The sequence below is a fragment of the Eriocheir sinensis genome, chromosome 39 (assembly GCF_024679095.1).
Source record: "Eriocheir sinensis breed Jianghai 21 chromosome 39, ASM2467909v1, whole genome shotgun sequence".
NCBI classification, from domain to species: Eukaryota; Metazoa; Arthropoda; class Malacostraca; order Decapoda; family Varunidae; genus Eriocheir; species Eriocheir sinensis.
In genome coordinates this window covers 17124771-17142824 of record NC_066547.1, presented here as the reverse complement: position 1 = coordinate 17142824, position 18054 = coordinate 17124771, and the positions used below count along the sequence as shown (strand labels likewise).

The window sequence follows — 18054 nt, the reverse complement described above, 5'->3', positions numbered from 1 at the left end:
AGCTTCAAATAACATAAATATAGTTGATTTTCATGTTTTTTTTTTTAATTTCACGCTAGCTTTCCGTGCCGACATCTCCCTTAATATTTAGTGTAGCGTTATGCCGAGGCCAAAAATGGATTCCTCGTCTCGTTTCCTTCCCGTTAAGTCGCCTTTTGCAGGACATGGCCGCGTTTTTTTTTTTTTTTTTTTTTTTTTATATGGTACCAAAGTATAACACTTTCACCTCAAGTACGAGAGTCCAGTGCGGGACACCTGGCGATTTCTGAGCCCCACACTGCTTTTATCACCCAAATAACCGCCTTCACATATGATTATTGTTTAAAGGGTTAATTATTGGGGCTTCTTGGCATCAGGTATGGGTCAGAAGCCGGTAAATGCGCGGCTCTGAGTACGATAATCTAGCATCGGTGCGCGGTAAAAAATCATAACACAGCTGATCGTCCACGCAGTTCCTCCTTCACGACGTGTTTTGAGAGGTGTTTGCAGTGTTTTTGGCGGTAAGACAGTGTATTTTTACGTTCATGGTACAGAGGAAGGGTCAAACTACCACCAGGGTCATTGAATACCCCTGAAAATGCTTACAACGCCTACGGAAGCCTTGTCAAATACGTGTTTATAGGTGACGAGTTTTGACCCCGCGCCGTATCAGCTGTTCTTAAGAGGTCATAAGGAGATGAATCGTGTTCCCGTGAGTGACTTTTAACGTTCATGGTACAGAGGAAGGGTCAAGCTACCACCAGGGTCATTATCTACCTCTGGAAATGTCCCCCACAACGCCTACGAAAGCCTTGTCAAATATGTGACTCATTGACCTCAAGCATCAACCGCCCCCAAAATCATGTTACCGTTGATGAGGTTTCAGGCCCTGCTGCTGCTCTGCTTCTAAAAGGTGAAAAAAAAGAGATTAATCGCTTTCCCGTGAGTGTTTTCTCCCCTTCATAGTACAGAGTTACGTCATGTGACGGACGAGTGTGTGACGTGGCAGCAGCAGTGTTTAAATGTGTTACGTGATCCCAGAGAGTGTTACACGTTGTGACATTAGTAGTATTCTGTTACCTGGATACATGATAGGGCTGTTACTGGCTGTGTTACGTCACTGTGTTAAGGTGACGGGCTGTGACGTGGGCTCTCAGGTGTTATGCAGTGTTAACAGTGCCACCGACAGTTCCATGTTCAGCAGGTGTTACGTGATGCAAGACAGATTAGTTACCCAGTGTTACAGTGTCTTGTTAACCTACCTGGTGTGACCCCCCTCCTGTGATGTGGGCTCAGCCAGGGTGTTTAATATGCAGTGCCACAGACAGTGTTATGTTACCAGGCAGTGTTCACAGTGGCATAGATTCGTGTGGTGCCAGAATCAGTGTGATGCCAGCCATTCGTGCCGTGACGGCAAATGTATAGAATAACACCCATGTGACCCTAGGACCCTGTACAGAGGCTTCGGGAATATTCGCACCGCTGTGATGTAGTACTCTTGTTAATTAAAGTTAATCTCACGTCAAGGCTGACCTGACCAGGGCTACAGCAGGTCACACAGGGCTGTCACCTACCAAAACAACCCTCGCTTATCATCACCACAAGCTCTTTAGTGGGTGTGCGTTTAGGGCAGGCTGTGGTGGTAATTACAACATTTCTAGCACATCCAGCCTGGTTTTGACAAGCCAGCAGACGTGTTTAGGTTACAAGGGGGGTACTTTTCCACGCAGGCTCTTCCCTTTCTTCACCCCGGAGCTCAGTCTCTCTCTCTCTCATGTACCTTTAAGGAAGAAAGGGCCATGGAAATTTTACAGTAAAGAGAGAAATAAGAGGAAATTACTACCCTTAACTTACACTACTGGTAACCTAAGCTGTGGGGGAAAATGACTTCATTACATAAGAACATAGAAATACTTATTCCTGCTTTGGTCAGTATATGATGCTCTTTATTATGGGGATGCTGCTATTTTACAGAAACCGTGCGCTGAATGGATGACTTTTTAATGCTGGAGGTGCCCCGCCCTGCACGTCACGACCTGCCCCGGCATCAGTTGGTAAATAATGCGTAGTACTGTTAATGGTTATCCAGCACACAGCTAGGTGGGCAATATTGTTGTCATATATATTACCCATGAGCTGGTTCTGTTTAAAGCAAGAATTATTACCTCATAAAACCTAACGTGTGCCGCTGATGCAATACATTGTCCGAGGTGTGATCGGATCGCTAGGAAGTTTAGTGTTATTTAATTCTAACCTAACCTAATGAACAAGACCTAACATGACACCTGACTGACCTGTGTCTCTGCCAGAATACAATGGCTGTTATAAAACTTTTCACATTTTTTCAGAAGTTTTCAATATTCCGTAAGCTGTTAGTTAGTATTAAGATACTAACATAATGTATTAAACCTCCTGTGAAACGTCGCTAATATGTATATTGTATACCACCGTCAGGGTAAGTGTCAGGAGGGATTTTAAGTGTCTTCCACCAAATTGTCTGAGGTGGTGGGCACTTTTTTCTTATATATATGATGAGTGTATTTACTCATGAGAATATTGTTTACATGAGTTAGTTTACTTTTACAACTCTTAAGCTGAATTACAATTATTAGATTTAAAACCTCAATTCCACCAAGTTATAAATACTGTTAATCTTATAGCTCAGTTCAAATTACAGCTACTCTTCCTCGCACTCGGTCTCCTCGCTTTGCGCGGTGCCAGCCACGAGCAGCCTCCCGCCCGGGCCTCCACCACCTGTGGCTTCGCGACGGGCGGCCTCGTGAGCACAACACATGGCCCTCAGGGCGTCGACACTGCCGATTGAGTCACACGCCTGGTACACTTGTTGCCTCAGTGTCACGTCACGGAGGACTCCATTAACTTTCTAAGCGACAAGTACTCCAACAAATCTGTGCTACGCTGTTGGCACTTAAAGGCACAGTCTGTCGCTTTCTGTGTGCACTTGGTTATGTACTCACTGACACACTCCTGCTCCTGCCTCGCTCCAAAGAACTCTGCCCACTGCACTGCCTGTGTATATGGCCAAAGGACGAGCTTGCCGATGGCGTCCAAGGCCGTGGGTGGAGTCAGGGTGCTCCACTGGTCCATAGTGAAGCGTGCGTCCAGGGTCCACTGCAGGGCAGGGACGCATTGGAGCCTGATGTGTTGCACTGCCTCCTGTGGCAGCCACCTGCACAGAAGCAGCCAGCACTCCATGGACCTCCTCCGTGACTTAAAGGCGGCTGGCGACATCTCCAGCTCGCACTTCTCTGGAGCGGAGGCTGGTGACGGCCGGGGAGGAGTGGTCAGTTAGTAGGTCCAGACTTCCGTTCACTGTGCCATGTAAGATGTCTGGCTAAGGAAATGCAGGGCGTGTGTGCTCCCGTTTACTGAGTGAGTCAATAACTGACAGAGGTTCGCCTCGCGGGTGCGGGCGCAGGCAGAAAACATCTCGTACATCCAACAGGAACCCCCTTATATGGGCGGTTGCCTACGTCACTATACGTCGTTACTACGTCATAACCATTGACTTTACACATAAGGCACTGAGGGTGCACTCTATGATATGGTCACATCCTCATAAGTACATAAGAGTGAATATTCCTGAGTATTCTACATGGCTTGGGTTTACATGATTCTCGTCCTTTAGCGTGGTGCTGTCGTTGGGTGAAGTGGGTGGTTTCCGGCAGAGCTATGTGGTGGCCTGAGACGCCCCTTTTTACTTCCTGTGTGTTTCCATAATGGTTTGTTCTTCACACTGTCGCCTCGCTGTGCTGTGTTCTTCAAATTGTTCTTGTTATTAGATGAATTCTACCGTTCATCATCGCTTTCTTCTTCTTTGTTTATTTGTGGTGCTCGTACTGGGTCAGGAGGTGTTACTGCATCTGTGTTGGTAGATGTAGTGCCCTGCGGGGCACCACAAGTGCCTGCCTTTCACAGCCTTCCTCTTCGTGTGTGTGTGTGTGTGTGTGTGTGTGTGTGTGTGTGTGTTGTGTTGACTCTTATTTTCTTTTATTTTTTCTTCCTAACTGTTTTCCTGTCAACAGAGTGTCCAGAGGAAGGAAAGAAGAGAAAGGAAGGAAGTGAGTGGACAGCTTTTGGTGGCTTTTTCTTTGGTCAGGTCAGGTCAGGTCAGGGGCCGGGACATGCAGCTTTTTTTCCTTGTCGTCAGAAGAGTGTTCTGGCCACACCTGTCAGTGTTAGATTGGAATTATAAGAACCAGAAATTTGTAAGAAAAGTTTTTGAGGAAACAGTTTTGTTGTTTGGAAGAAGAATGTCATGGCTCTGTGAACCAGTCCTCCTCCTCCTCCTCCTCCTGAGGTGGCTTATAGCAGCACGTGTAGTGTGCCGGGCTGCACTGTGTTGTCAGTCTGGGCAGCAGCAGTGTTCTGGGCTCATCCACTCATTGTAATGTTGGTTTTTCAGAGCGGTGGCACTGCCCGGCACTTCCTCAAGAAGGCTCTCCTGCCCCTGACTGGCTGGTGTGACAGTCTGCTGCTTCTTGGTGAGTGTAAGATGTCCGGCTAAGGAAACGCAGGGCGTGTGTGCTCCCGTGTGGGAAGTGAGCTATTTCCAGCCAGCTGGCAAGCCTGTCGGCGTAGGCCATGTACGTGTGTCCTTCGTGCTGGAACATGTCGGCCACCGTCTGCTGGAACAGGTACTCAGCGGGCGGCGTCATCGCCAGCGTTTCAGCGGGCTGCGATGGGGCGCGTGTTTCACATTCTGTGCGTGCGGAGCGGTGGTGCCGCAGGTCCCCCTCAATCCCCGGCCAGTATACACACTGCCTCGCCCTCCGCAGCATGGAACCGAGGCCCTGGTGGCTGGCGTGTAGGTTTGCTGCTACCTGCTGTCGGAGAGCTTCGGGGATGACGAGGCGCACGTACCCCTGGTCAAACATGTATGTCACTACGTCGTGCATCACTGCCAGCCTGTCCCTCGCCCCATAGAAGGGACGCAGGGATGCCACTTCTTGTGCTTTATGCTGGTGCCAGTCACCCATGACCCTGGCGACTAACATCTGGTACGTCGGGTCGTCGGCGGCCTTCCGCTTGACCTCCTCTTCGTCCACCACGCGTCCCTCCCGATCGGTGCAGGCTACGACTGCGGCGGCGACTGCCCCGATGATATCCTCGTCCGAGTCGAGGTCCGCTGTTGTCGGGGGTGCCCTGAGAGCTGGGTAGCGGGACAGAAAGTCGGCGGCGGTGTTGCTCTTCCAAGGAGGTATTTGATTTGGAATCGGAACTGTAGTGTTCGTTCCTTGAGCCTGAAGAGCCTGGGGTTGACAACGCTCGTCAGAGCTGTCTCCTAGGAGCTTCACAAGGGGGCGGTGGTCGGTCACGATGGTGAGGTTTGGGCATCCCAGCAGGAACAACCTCGCCTTTTGGGCACCACGCCACCGCCAGAGCCTCCCCTTCCACAGCTGCGTATCCAGCCTCGGCGGTGGTGAGGTGCCGGCTGCCGCACAGGGCCAGGTGCCACCCGCCCTTACAGCAGTATGGGGCGGAGGCCGATGCACAACTGCAGTACTGCTGGAGGATGACGAATCCGATGCCCTCTCGGCTCCAGTCGGTGATGGCAGCGGTGGGGCGGGTTTTATCGTGTCGTCAGACCGTCCTTGGCCAGCTGGCATATAGTGTCCTGGGCTTGGCGGAATTTCTACTGAAGCTGGTCGTCCCAGTACACGTGTCTTCCGGTTGGTTTCTTCAGTAACTCCCGGAAGGCGTTCATGATCGGCGCGGTGGCGAGGAAGAGGCGAGCTGGTTTGAAGCCATACCACGATCTGATGTCCGTGATGGATGGCTTGCCCGGCATGTGGAAGCCCCTGACGTGGAAGGCTGACGTGGGCGTACGGGCGTGATCTTAAGTGTCTTCCTTTGTGAGAAAATAAGGATATATATTTTTCATGGCGGGCTTGGGGCAGATACTTAGCCCGTAACATAGTTTTCGTTTTCACGGCTAAAATAGATCTTTCCTGCACTAGTCTCATGTACCCACGTGTGCACGGGCGTGGAAGGCTAATGGGAGTAGGTGGAATTCGTAATTAGGTCATGTTCGATGTCGAAGAATGGGTAAATGGGGTCAGTAAATTGCGTGGTGATAATTAAAGGGGCGGGGCTAACGGTAATGGTGGGGGGTAAAATGGGTGTAGGTGAAACTCGAAAATGGATCATGTGAGGTGTCAAATACTGGAATAATGGGGTCAGTAAATTGCGTGGTGATAATCAGAGGGGGCGGGGTGAATGGTAATGGGGGGCTAATGGGTGTAGGTGAAACTCGAAAATGGATCATGTGAGGTGTCAAATACTGGGTTAATGGGGTCAGTAAATTGCGTGGTGATCAGAAGAGCGGGCGTGGGTTCATGGTAATGGGGGGCTAATGGGAGTAGGTGGATTTCGTAATTGGTGATGTTCGGTGTCGAATAATGGGTAAATGGGGTCAATAAATTGCGTGGTGATAATTAAAGGGGGCGGGGGTTAATGGTAATTGGGGGAGGGGGCTAATGGGTGTAGGTGAAACTTGTAAATAGGTCATGTGAGGTGTCAAATACTGGGTAAATGGGGTCAGTAAATTGCGTGGTGATAATCAGAGGGGGCGGGTGTGAATGGTAATGGGGGGTGCCATTGGGTGTAGGTGGAATTCGTAATTTGTTCATGTTCGGTGTCTAATAATGGGTTAATGGGGTCAGTAAATTGCATGGTGATAATCAGAGGGGCGGGGTTAATGGTAATGGGGGGTCATGGGAGTAGGTGGAATTCGTAATTTGGTGATGTTGGGTGTCGAATATGGGTAAATGGGGTCAGTAAATTGCGTGGTGATAATTAAAGGGGGCGGAGGCTAACGGTAATGGAGGGGGGCTAATGGAGTACGTGAAACTCGAAAATGGGTCATGTGAGGTGTCAAATACTGGGTTAATGGGGTCAGTAAATTGCATGGTGATAATCAGAGGGGGCAGGGGTTGATAGTAATGGAGGGGGCTAATGGGAGTAGGTGGAATTCGCAATTTGGTCATGTTCGGTGTCGAATAATGGGTAGATGGGGACAGTAAATTGCGTGGTGATAATTAAAGGGGCGGGGTTAATGGTAATGGGGGCTAATGGGGTATGGAATTCATAATTAGGTCATGTTCGGTGTCGAGTTATGGGTAAATGGGGTCAGTAAATTGCGTGGTGATAATTAAAGGGGGCGAGGATTTATGGTAATGGAGGGCCCAATGGGAGCAAGTGAAAATCGAAAATTGGTCATGTTCGGTGTCGAATGATGGGTATATGGGGTCAGTAAATTGCGTGGTGATAATTAAAAAGGCGGGGTTAATGGTAATGGGGGCCATTGGGAGTAGGTGGAATTCGTAATTAGGTCATGTTCGGTGGCGAATAAGGGGTAAATAGGGTCAGTAAATTGCGTGCTGATAATTAAAAGGGCGGGGTTAACGGTAATGGGGGCTAATGGGAGTAGGTGTAATTCGTAATTACCACGGCCTGATCATGTGCTAGACTCATGATATGTATTCACCAAGGCCTGATCATGTACTAGACTCGTGATATGGATTCACCATGGCCCGATCATGTGCTAGACTCGTGGTATGAGTTCACCATGGCCTGATCATGTGCTGGACTCGTGATGTGTTCACCACGGCCTGATCATGTGCTAGACTCGTGATATGGATTCACCATGACCCGATCATGTGCTAGACTCGTGGTATAAGTTCACCACGGCCAGATCATGTGCTGGACTCTTTTATTCTGTTGTATTCTGTTGTATTCTCTTTTATTCTGTTGTATTCTGTTGTATTCTCTTTTATTCTGTTGTATTCTGTTGTATTCTCTTTTATTCTGTTGTATTCTGTTGTATTCTCTTTTATTCTGTTGTATTCTGTTGTATTCTCTTTTATTCTGTTGTATTCTCTTTTATTCTGTTGTATTCTGTTGTATTATCTTTTATTCTGTTGTATTCTGTTGTATTCTCTTTTATTCTGTTGTATTCTGTTGTATTATCTTTTATTCTGTTGTATTCTGTTGTATTCTCTTTTATTCTGTTGTATTCTGTTGTATTATCTTTTATTCTGTTGTATTCTGTTGTATTCTCTTTTATTCTGTTGTATTCTGTTGTATTCTCTTTTATTCTGTTGTATTCTGTTGTATTCTCTTTTATTCTGTTGTATTCTGTTGTATTATCTTTTCTTCTGTTGTATTCTGTTGTATTCTCTTTTATTCTGTTGTATTCTGTTGTATTCTCTTTTATTCTGTTGTATTCTGTTGTATTCTCTTTTATTCTGTTGTATTCTCTTTTATTCTGTTGTATTCTGTTGTATTCTCTTTTATTCTGTTGTATTCTGTTGTATTCTCTTTTATTCTGTTGTATTCTGTTGTATTCTGTTGTATTCTCTTTTATTCTGTTGTATTCTTTTGTAGTCGAGTTTATTCTGTTGTATTCTCTTTTATTCTGTTGTATTCTGTTGTATTCTCTTTTATTCTGTTGTATTCTGTTGTATTCTCTTTTATTCTGTTGTATTTTCTTTTATTCTGTTGTATTCTCTTTTATTCTGTTGTATTCTGTTGTATTCTCTTTTATTCTGTTGTATTCTGTTGTATTCTCTTTTATTCTGTTGTATTCTGTTGTATTCTCTTTTATTCTGTTTTATTCTCTTTTATTCTGTTGTATTCTCTTTTATTCTGTTGTATTCTGTTGTATTCTCTTTTATTCTGTTGTATTCTGTTGTATTCTCTTTTATTCTGTTGTATTCTGTTCTATTCTGTTGTATTCTCTTTTATTCTGTTGTATTCTGTTTTATTCTGTTGTATTCTGTTGTATTCTCTTTTATTCTGTTGTATTCTCTTTTATTCTGTTGTATTCTGTTGTATTCTCTTTTATTCTGTTGTATTCTCTTTTATTCTGTTGTATTCTCTTTTATTCTGTTGTATTCTGTTGTATTCTGTTGTATTCTCTTTTATTCTGTTGTATTCTCTTTTATTCTGTTGTATTCTGTTGTATTCTCTTTTATTCTGTTGTATTCTCTTTTATTCTGTTGTATTCTCTTTTATTCTGTTGTATTCTGTTGTATTCTCTTTTATTCTGTTGTATTCTGTTGTATTCTCTTTTATTCTGTTGTATTCTGTTGTATTCTCTTTTATTCTGTTGTATTCTGTTGTATTCTCTTTTATTCTGTTGTATTCTGTTGTATTCTCTTTTATTCTGTTGTATTCTGTTGTATTCTGTTGTATTCTCTTTTATTCTGTTGTATTCTGTTGTATTCTCTTTTATTCTGTTGTATTCTCTTTTATTCTGTTGTATTCTGTTGTATTCTGTTGTATTCTCTTTTATTCTGTTGTATTCTCTTTTATTCTGTTGTATTCTGTTGTATTCTCTTTTATTCTGTTGTATTCTGTTGTATTCTCTTTTATTCTGTTGTATTCTGTTGTATTCTGTTGTATTCTCTTTTATTCTGTTGTATTCTGTTGTATTCTGTTGTATTCTCTTTTATTCTGTTGTATTCTGTTGTATTCTCTTTTATTCTGTTGTATTCTGTTGTATTCTCTTTTATTCTGTTGTATTCTCTTTTATTCTGTTGTATTCTCTTTTATTCTATTTGTATTCTCTTTTATTCTGTTGTATTCTATTTGTATTCTGTTGTATTCTCTTTTATTCTGTTGTATTCTGTTGTATTCTTTTATTCTGTTGTATTCTGTTGTATTCTCTTTTATTCTGTTGTATTCTGTTGTATTCTCTTTTATTCTGTTGTATTCTGTTGTATTCTCTTTTATTCTGTTGTATTCTGTTGTATTCTCTTTTATTCTGTTGTATTCTATTTTATTCTGTTGTATTCTCTTTTATTCTGTTGTATTCTGTTGTATTCTCTTTTATTCTGTTGTATTCTGTTGTATTCTATTGTATTCTCTTTTATTCTGTTGTATTCTGTTGTATTCTCTTTTATTCTGTTGTATTCTGTTGTATTCTCTTTTATTCTGTTGTATTCTCTTTTATTCTGTTGTATTCTCTTTTATTCTGTTGTATTCTCTTTTATTCTATTTGTATTCTGTTGTATTCTCTCTTTTATTCTGTTGTATTCTGTTGTATTCTCTTTTATTCTGTTGTATTCTGTTGTATTCTCTTTTATTCTGTTGTATTCTCTTTTATTCTGTTGTATTCTGTTGTATTCTCTTTTATTCTGTTGTATTCTGTTGTATTCTCTTTTATTCTGTTGTATTCTGTTGTATTCTCTTTTATTCTGTTGTATTCTGTTGTATTCTCTTTTATTCTGTTGTATTCTATTTGTATTCTGTTGTATTCTCTTTTATTCTATTTGTATTCTGTTGTATTCTCTTTTATTCTGTTGTATTCTCTTTTATTCTCTTTGTATTCTATTTGTATTCTCTTTTATTCTGTTGTATTCTGTTGTATTCTGTTGTATTCTCTTTTATTCTGTTGTATTCTATTTGTATTCTGTTGTATTCTCTTTTATTCTGTTGTATTCTGTTGTATTCTCTTTTATTCTGTTGTATTCTGTTGTATTCTCTTTTATTCTGTTGTATTCTGTTGTATTCTCTTTTATTCTGTTGTATTCTGTTGTATTCTCTTTTATTCTGTTGTATTCTCTTTTTATTCTGTTGTATTCTGTTGTGTTCTCTTTTTTTTTCTGTTGTATTCTCTTTTATTCTGTTGTATTCTGTTGTATTCTCTTTTATTCTGTTGTATTCTGTTGTATTCTCTTTTATTCTGTTGTATTCTGTTGTATTCTGTTGTATTCTCTTTTATTCTGTTGTATTCTGTTGTATTCTGTTGTATTCTCTTTTATTCTGTTGTATTCTGTTGTATTCTCTTTTATTCTGTTGTATTCTCTTTTATTCTGTTGTATTCTCTTTTATTCTGTTGTATTCTCTTTTATTCTGTTGTATTCTCTTTTATTCTGTTGTATTCTGTTGTATTCTCTTTTATTCTTTTGTATTCTGTTGTATTCTCTTTTATTCTGTTGTATTCTCTTTTATTCTGTTGTATTCTCTTTTATTCTGTTGTATTCTCTTTTATTCTGTTGTATTCTGTTGTATTCTCTTTTATTCTGTTGTATTCTGTTGTATTCTGTTGTATTCTCTTTTATTCTGTTGTATTCTGTTGTATTCTCTTTTATTCTGTTGTATTCTGTTGTATTCTCTTTTATTCTGTTGTATTCTCTTTTATTCTGTTGTATTCTGTTGTATTCTCTTTTATTCTGTTGTATTCTCTTTTATTCTGTTGTATTCTGTTGTATTCTCTTTTATTCTGTTGTATTCTGTTGTATTCTCTTTTATTCTGTTGTATTCTGTTGTATTCTCTTTTATTCTGTTGTATTCTGTTGTATTCTCTTTTATTCTGTTGTATTCTGTTGTATTCTCTTTTATTCTGTTGTATTCTGTTGTATTCTCTTTTATTCTGTTGTATTCTCTTTTATTCTGTTGTATTCTGTTGTATTCTCTTTTATTCTGTTGTATTCTCTTTTATTCTGTTGTATTCTGTTGTATTCTCTTTTATTCTGTTGTATTCTGTTGTATTCTCTTTTATTCTGTTGTATTCTGTTGTATTCTATTGTATTCTCTTTTATTCTGTTGTATTCTGTTGTATTCTCTTTTATTCTGTTGTATTCTGTTGTATTCTCTTTTATTCTGTTGTATTCTCTTTTATTCTGTTGTATTCTGTTGTATTCTCTTTTATTCTGTTGTATTCTCTTTTATTCTGTTGTATTCTGTTGTATTCTCTTTTATTCTGTTGTATTCTCTTTTATTCTGTTGTATTCTCTTTTATTCTGTTGTATTCTGTTGTATTCTCTTTTATTCTGTTGTATTCTGTTGTATTCTCTTTTATTCTGTTGTATTCTGTTGTATTCTCTTTTATTCTGTTGTATTCTGTTGTATTCTCTTTTATTCTGTTGTATTCTGTTGTATTCTCTTTTATTCTGTTGTATTCTGTTGTATTCTCTTTTATTCTGTTGTATTCTGTTGTATTCTCTCTTATTCTGTTGTATTCTCTTTTATTCTGTTGTATTCTGTTGTATTATCTTTTATTCTATTTGTATTCTGTTGTATTCTCTTTTATTCTGTTGTATTCTGTTGTATTCTCTTTTATTCTGTTGTATTCTGTTGTATTCTCTTTTATTCTGTTGTATTCTGTTGTATTCTCTTTTATTCTATTTGTATTCTGTTGTATTCTCTTTTATTCTGTTGTATTCTGTTGTATTCTCTTTTATTCTGTTGTATTCTGTTGTATTCTCTTTTATTCTGTTGTATTCTGTTGTATTCTCTTTTATTCTGTTGTATTCTCTTATTCTGTTGTATTCTGTTGTATTCTCTTTTATTCTGTTGTATTCTGTTGTATTCTCTTTTATTCTGTTGTATTCTCTTTTATTCTGTTGTATTCTGTTGTATTCTCTTTTATTCTGTTGTATTCTGTTGTATTCTGTTTTATTCTGTTGTATTCTCTTTTATTCTGTTGTATTCTCTTTTATTCTGTTGTATTCTGTTGTATTTGTATTCTCTTTTATTCTGTTGTATTCTGTTGTATTCTCTTTTATTCTATTTGTATTCTGTTGTATTCTCTTTTATTCTATTTGTATTCTCTTTTATTCTGTTGTATTCTGTTGTATTCTGTTGTATTCTCTTTTATTCTGTTGTATTCTCTTTTATTCTGTTGTATTCTGTTGTATTCTCTTGTATTCTCTTTTATTCTGTTGTATTCTGTTGTATTCTCTTTTATTCTGTTGTATTCTGTTGTATTCTCTTTTATTCTGTTGTATTCTGTTGTATTCTCTTTTATTCTGTTGTATTCTGTTGTATTCTCTTTTATTCTTTTGTATTCTGTTGTATTCTCTTTTATTCTGTTGTATTCTCTTTTATTCTGTTGTATTCTCTTTTATTCTGTTGTATTCTTTTGTATTCTCTTTTATTCTGTTGTATTCTCTTTTATTCTGTTGTATTCTCTTTTATTCTGTTGTATTCTGTTGTATTCTCTTTTATTCTTTTGTATTCTGTTGTATTCTCTTTTATTCTGTTGTATTCTGTTGTATTCTCTTTTATTCTGTTGTATTATGTTGTATTCTCTTTTATTATGTTGTATTCTATTTGTATTCTCTCTTTTATTCTGTTTTATTCTGTTGTATTCTGTTGTATTCTCTTTTATTCTGTTGTATTCTCTTTTATTCTGTTGTATTCTCTTTTATTCTGTTGTATTCTGTTGTATTCTCTTTTATTCTGTTGTATTCTGTTGTATTCTCTTTTATTCTGTTGTATTCTGTTGTATTCTTTTATTCTGTTGTATTCTGTTGTATTCTCTTTTATTCTGTTGTATTCTGTTGTATTCTCTTTTATTCTGTTGTATTCTGTTGTATTCTCTTTTATTCTGTTGTATTCTGTTGTATTCTCTTTTATTCTGTTGTATTCTCTTTTATTCTGTTGTATTCTCTTTTATTCTGTTGTATTCTGTTGTATTCTCTTTTATTCTGTTGTATTCTGTTGTATTCTCTTTTATTCTGTTGTATTCTGTTGTATTCTCTTTTATTCTGTTGTATTCTGTTGTATTCTCTTTTATTCTGTTGTATTCTGTTGTATTCTGTTGTATTCTCTTTTATTCTGTTGTATTCTGTTGTATTCTCTTTTATTCTGTTGTATTCTGTTGTATTCTCTTTTATTCTGTTGTATTCTCTTTTATTCTGTTGTATTCTCTTTTATTCTTTTGTATTCTCTTTTATTCTGTTGTATTCTGTTGTATTCTCTTTTATTCTGTTGTATTCTGTTGTATTCTCTTTTATTCTGTTGTATTCTGTTGTATTCTCTTTTATTCTGTTGTATTCTGTTGTATTCTCTTTTATTCTGTTGTATTCTGTTGTATTCTCTTTTATTCTGTTGTATTCTGTTGTATTCTCTTTTATTCTGTTGTATTCTGTTGTATTCTCTTTTATTCTGTTGTATTCTTTTGTATTCTCTTTTATTCTGTTGTATTCTCTTTTATTCTGTTGTATTCTGTTGTATTCTCTTTTATTCTGTTGTATTCTGTTGTATTCTCTTTTATTCTGTTGTATTCTGTTGTATTCTCTTTTATTCTGTTGTATTCTGTTGTATTCTCTTTTATTCTGTTGTATTCTGTTGTATTCTGTTGTATTCTCTTTTATTCTGTTGTATTCTCTTTTATTCTGTTGTATTCTGTTGTATTCTCTTTTATTCTGTTGTATTCTCTTTTATTCTGTTGTATTCTGTTGTATTCTGTTGTATTCTCTTTTATTCTGTTGTATTCTATTTTATTCTGTTGTATTCTCTTTTATTCTGTTGTATTCTCTTTTATTCTGTTGTATTCTGTTGTATTCTCTTTTATTCTGTTGTATTCTGTTGTATTCTCTTTTATTCTGTTGTATTCTGTTGTATTCTCTTTTATTCTGTTGTATTCTCTTTTATTCTGTTGTATTCTGTTGTATTCTGTTGTATTCTCTTTTATTCTGTTGTATTCTCTTTTATTCTGTTGTATTCTGTTGTATTCTCTTTTATTCTGTTGTATTCTGTTGTATTATCTTTTATTCTGTTGTATTCTCTTTGTATTCTATTTGTATACTCTTTTATTCTGTTGTATTCTGTTGTATTCTGTTGTATTCTCTTTTATTCTGTTGTATTCTGTTGTATTATCTTTTATTCTGTTGTATTCTTTTATTCTGTTGTATTCTCTTTTATTCTGTTGTATTCTCTTTTATTCTGTTGTATTCTGTTGTATTCTCTTTTATTCTGTTGTATTCTGTTGTATTCTCTTTTATTCTGTTGTATTCTGTTGTATTCTCTTTTATTCTGTTGTATTCTCTTTTATTCTGTTGTATTCTCTTTTATTCTGTTGTATTCTCTTTTATTCTGTTGTATTCTGTTGTATTCTCTTTTATTCTGTTGTATTCTGTTGTATTCTCTTTTATTCTGTTGTATTCTGTTGTATTCTCTTTTATTCTGTTGTATTCTGTTGTATTCTCTTTTATTCTGTTGTATTCTCTTTTATTCTGTTGTATTCTGTTGTATTCTCTTTTATTCTGTTGTATTCTCTTTTATTCTGTTGTATTCTGTTGTATTCTCTTTTATTCTGTTGTATTCTGTTGTATTCTCTTTTATTCTGTTGTATTCTGTTGTATTCTCTTTTATTCTGTTGTATTCTGTTGTATTTTTTATTTTGTTGTATTCTGTTGTATTCTCTTTTATTCTGTTGTATTCTGTTGTATTCTCTTTTATTCTGTTGTATTCTCTTTTATTCTGTTGTATTCTCTTTTATTCTGTTGTATTCTGTTGTATTCTCTTTTATTCTGTTGTATTCTCTTTTATTCTGTTGTATTCTGTTGTATTATCTTTTATTCTGTTGTATTCTGTTGTATTATCTTTTATTCTGTTGTATTCTCTTGTATTCTGTTGTATTCTCTTTTATTCTGTTGTATTCTGTTGTATTCTCTTTTATTCTGTTGTATTCTGTTGTATTCTCTTTTATTCTGTTGTATTCTCTTTTATTCTGTTGTATTCTGTTGTATTCTCTTTTATTCTGTTGTATTCTCTTTTATTCTGTTGTATTCTGTTGTATTCTCTTTTATTCTTTTGTATTCTCTTATTCTGTTGTATTCTCTTTTATTCTGTTGTATTCTCTTTTATTCTGTTGTATTCTGTTGTATTCTCTTTTATTCTGTTGTATTCTGTTGTATTCTCTTTTATTCTGTTGTATTCTGTTGTATTCTCTTTTATTCTGTTGTATTCTGTTGTATTCTCTTTTATTCTGTTGTATTCTGTTGTATTCTCTTTTATTCTGTTGTATTCTCTTTTATTCTGTTGTATTCTGTTGTATTCTCTTTTATTCTGTTGTATTCTGTTGTATTCTCTTTTATTCTGTTGTATTCTGTTGTATTCTCTTTTATTCTGTTGTATTCTCTTTTATTCTGTTGTATTCTGTTGTATTCTCTTTTATTCTGTTGTATTCTGTTGTATTCTCTTTTATTCTGTTGTATTCTCTTTTATTCTGTTGTATTCTCTTTTATTCTGTTGTATTCTGTTGTATTCTCTTTTATTCTGTTGTATTCTGTTGTATTCTCTTTTATTCTGTTGTATTCTCTTTTATTCTGTTGTATTCTTTTATTCTGTTGTATTCTGTTGTATTCTCTTTTATTCTGTTGTATTCTGTTGTATTCTCTTTTATTCTGTTGTATTCTGTTGTATTCTCTTTTATTCTGTTGTATTCTGTTGTATTCTCTTTTATTCTGTTGTATTCTGTTGTATTCTCTTTTATTCTGTTGTATTCTGTTGTATTCTCTTTTATTCTGTTGTATTCTGTTGTATTCTCTTTTATTCTGTTGTATTCTGTTGTATTCTCTTTTATTCTGTTGTATTCTGCTGTATTCTCTTTTATTCTGTTGTATTCTCTTTTATTCTGTTGTATTCTGTTGTATTCTCTTTTATTCTGTTGTATTCTGTTGTATTCTCTTTTATTCTGTTGTATTCTCTTTTATTCTGTTGTATTCTGTTGTATTCTCTTTTATTCTGTTGTATTCTGTTGTATTCTGTTGTATTCTCTTTTATTCTGTTGTATTCTCTTTTATTCTGTTGTATTCTGTTGTATTCTCTTTTATTCTGTTGTATTCTGTTGTATTCTCTTTTATTATTTTGTATTCTGTTGTATTCTCTTTTATTCTGTTGTATTCTGTTTTATTCTGTTGTATTCTGTTTTATTCTGTTGTATTCTCTTTTATTCTGTTGTATTCTGTTGTATTCTCTTTTATTCTGTTGTATTCTGTTGTATTCTCTTTTATTCTGTTGTATTCTGTTGTATTCTCTTTTATTCTGTTGTATTCTGTTGTATTCTCTTTTATTCTGTTGTATTCTGTTGTATTATCTTTTATTCTTTTGTATTCTGTTGTATTCTCTTTTATTCTGTTGTATTCTGTTGTATTCTGTTGTATTCTCTTTTATTCTGTTGTATTCTCTTTTATTCTGTTGTATTCTGTTGTATTCTCTTTTATTCTGTTGTATTCTCTTTTATTCTGTTGTATTTTGTTGTATTCTCTTTTATTCTGTTGTATTCTCTTTTATTCTGTTGTATTCTCTTTTATTCTGTTTTATTCTGTTGTATTCTCTTTTATTCTGTTGTATTCTGTTGTATTCTCTTTTATTCTGTTGTATTCTCTTTTATTCTGTTGTATTCTGTTGTATTCTCTTTTATTCTGTTGTATTCTCTTTTATTCTGTTGTATTCTGTTGTATTCTCTTTTATTCTGTTGTATTCTGTTGTATTCTCTTTTATTCTGTTGTATTCTGTTGTATTCTCTTTTATTCTGTTGTATTCTGTTGTATTCTCTTTTATTCTGTTGTATTCTGTTGTATTCTCTTTTATTCTGTTGTATTCTGTTGTATTCTCTTTTATTCTGTTGTATTCTCTTTTATTCTGTTGTATTCTGTTGTATTTTCTTTTATTCTGTTGTATTCTCTTTTATTCTGTTGTATTCTCTTTTATTCTGTTGTATTCTGTTGTATTCTCTTTTATTCTGTTGTATTCTGTTGTATTCTCTTTTATTCTGTTGTATTCTGTTGTATTCTCTTTTATTCTGTTGTATTCTGTTGTATTCTCTTTTATTCTGTTGTATTCTGTTGTATTCTCTTTTATTCTGTTGTATTCTGTTGTATTCTCTTTTATTCTGTTGTATTCTGTTGTATTCTCTTTTATTCTGTTGTATTCTGTTGTATTCTCTTTTATTCTGTTGTATTCTATTTTATTCTATTTTATTCTGTTGTATTCTGTTGTATTCTCTTTTATTCTGTTGTATTCTCTTTTATTCTGTTGTAGTCTGTTGTATTCTCTTTTATTCTGTTGTATTCTTTTATTCTGTTGTATTATGTTGTATTCTCTTTTATTCTGTTGTATTCTGTTGTATTCTCTTTTATTCTGTTGTATTCTCTTTTATTCTGTTGTATTCTGTTGTATTCTCTTTTATTCTGTTGTATTCTCTTTTATTCTGTTGTATTCTATTTTATTCTGTTGTATTCTCTTTTATTCTGTTGTATTCTGTTGTATTATCTTTTATTCTGTTGTATTCTGTTGTATTATCTTTTATTCTGT

At 36.0% G+C, this 18054-nt stretch overlaps 1 non-coding gene across 10 annotated transcripts in view; it reads left to right on the top strand.

Moving 5' to 3' along the window:
* The first annotated feature begins 405 nt into the window (after positions 1-405).
* LOC127009111 (uncharacterized) overlaps positions 406-18054 on the top strand; it is a 123553-nt gene continuing 105904 nt past the window's right edge. For 2 of the 10 annotated variants that reach the window (XR_007761610.1, XR_007761609.1), the window contains exons 1-2: positions 1954-2033; positions 4406-4484. This is a non-coding gene — a transcript (uncharacterized LOC127009111). Of the gene's footprint in view, positions 501-1953; positions 2034-4405; positions 4485-18054 lie in introns of those variants that run through there. The other 8 variants (XR_007761631.1, XR_007761633.1, XR_007761634.1 and 5 more) reach the window with 7 other exon arrangements.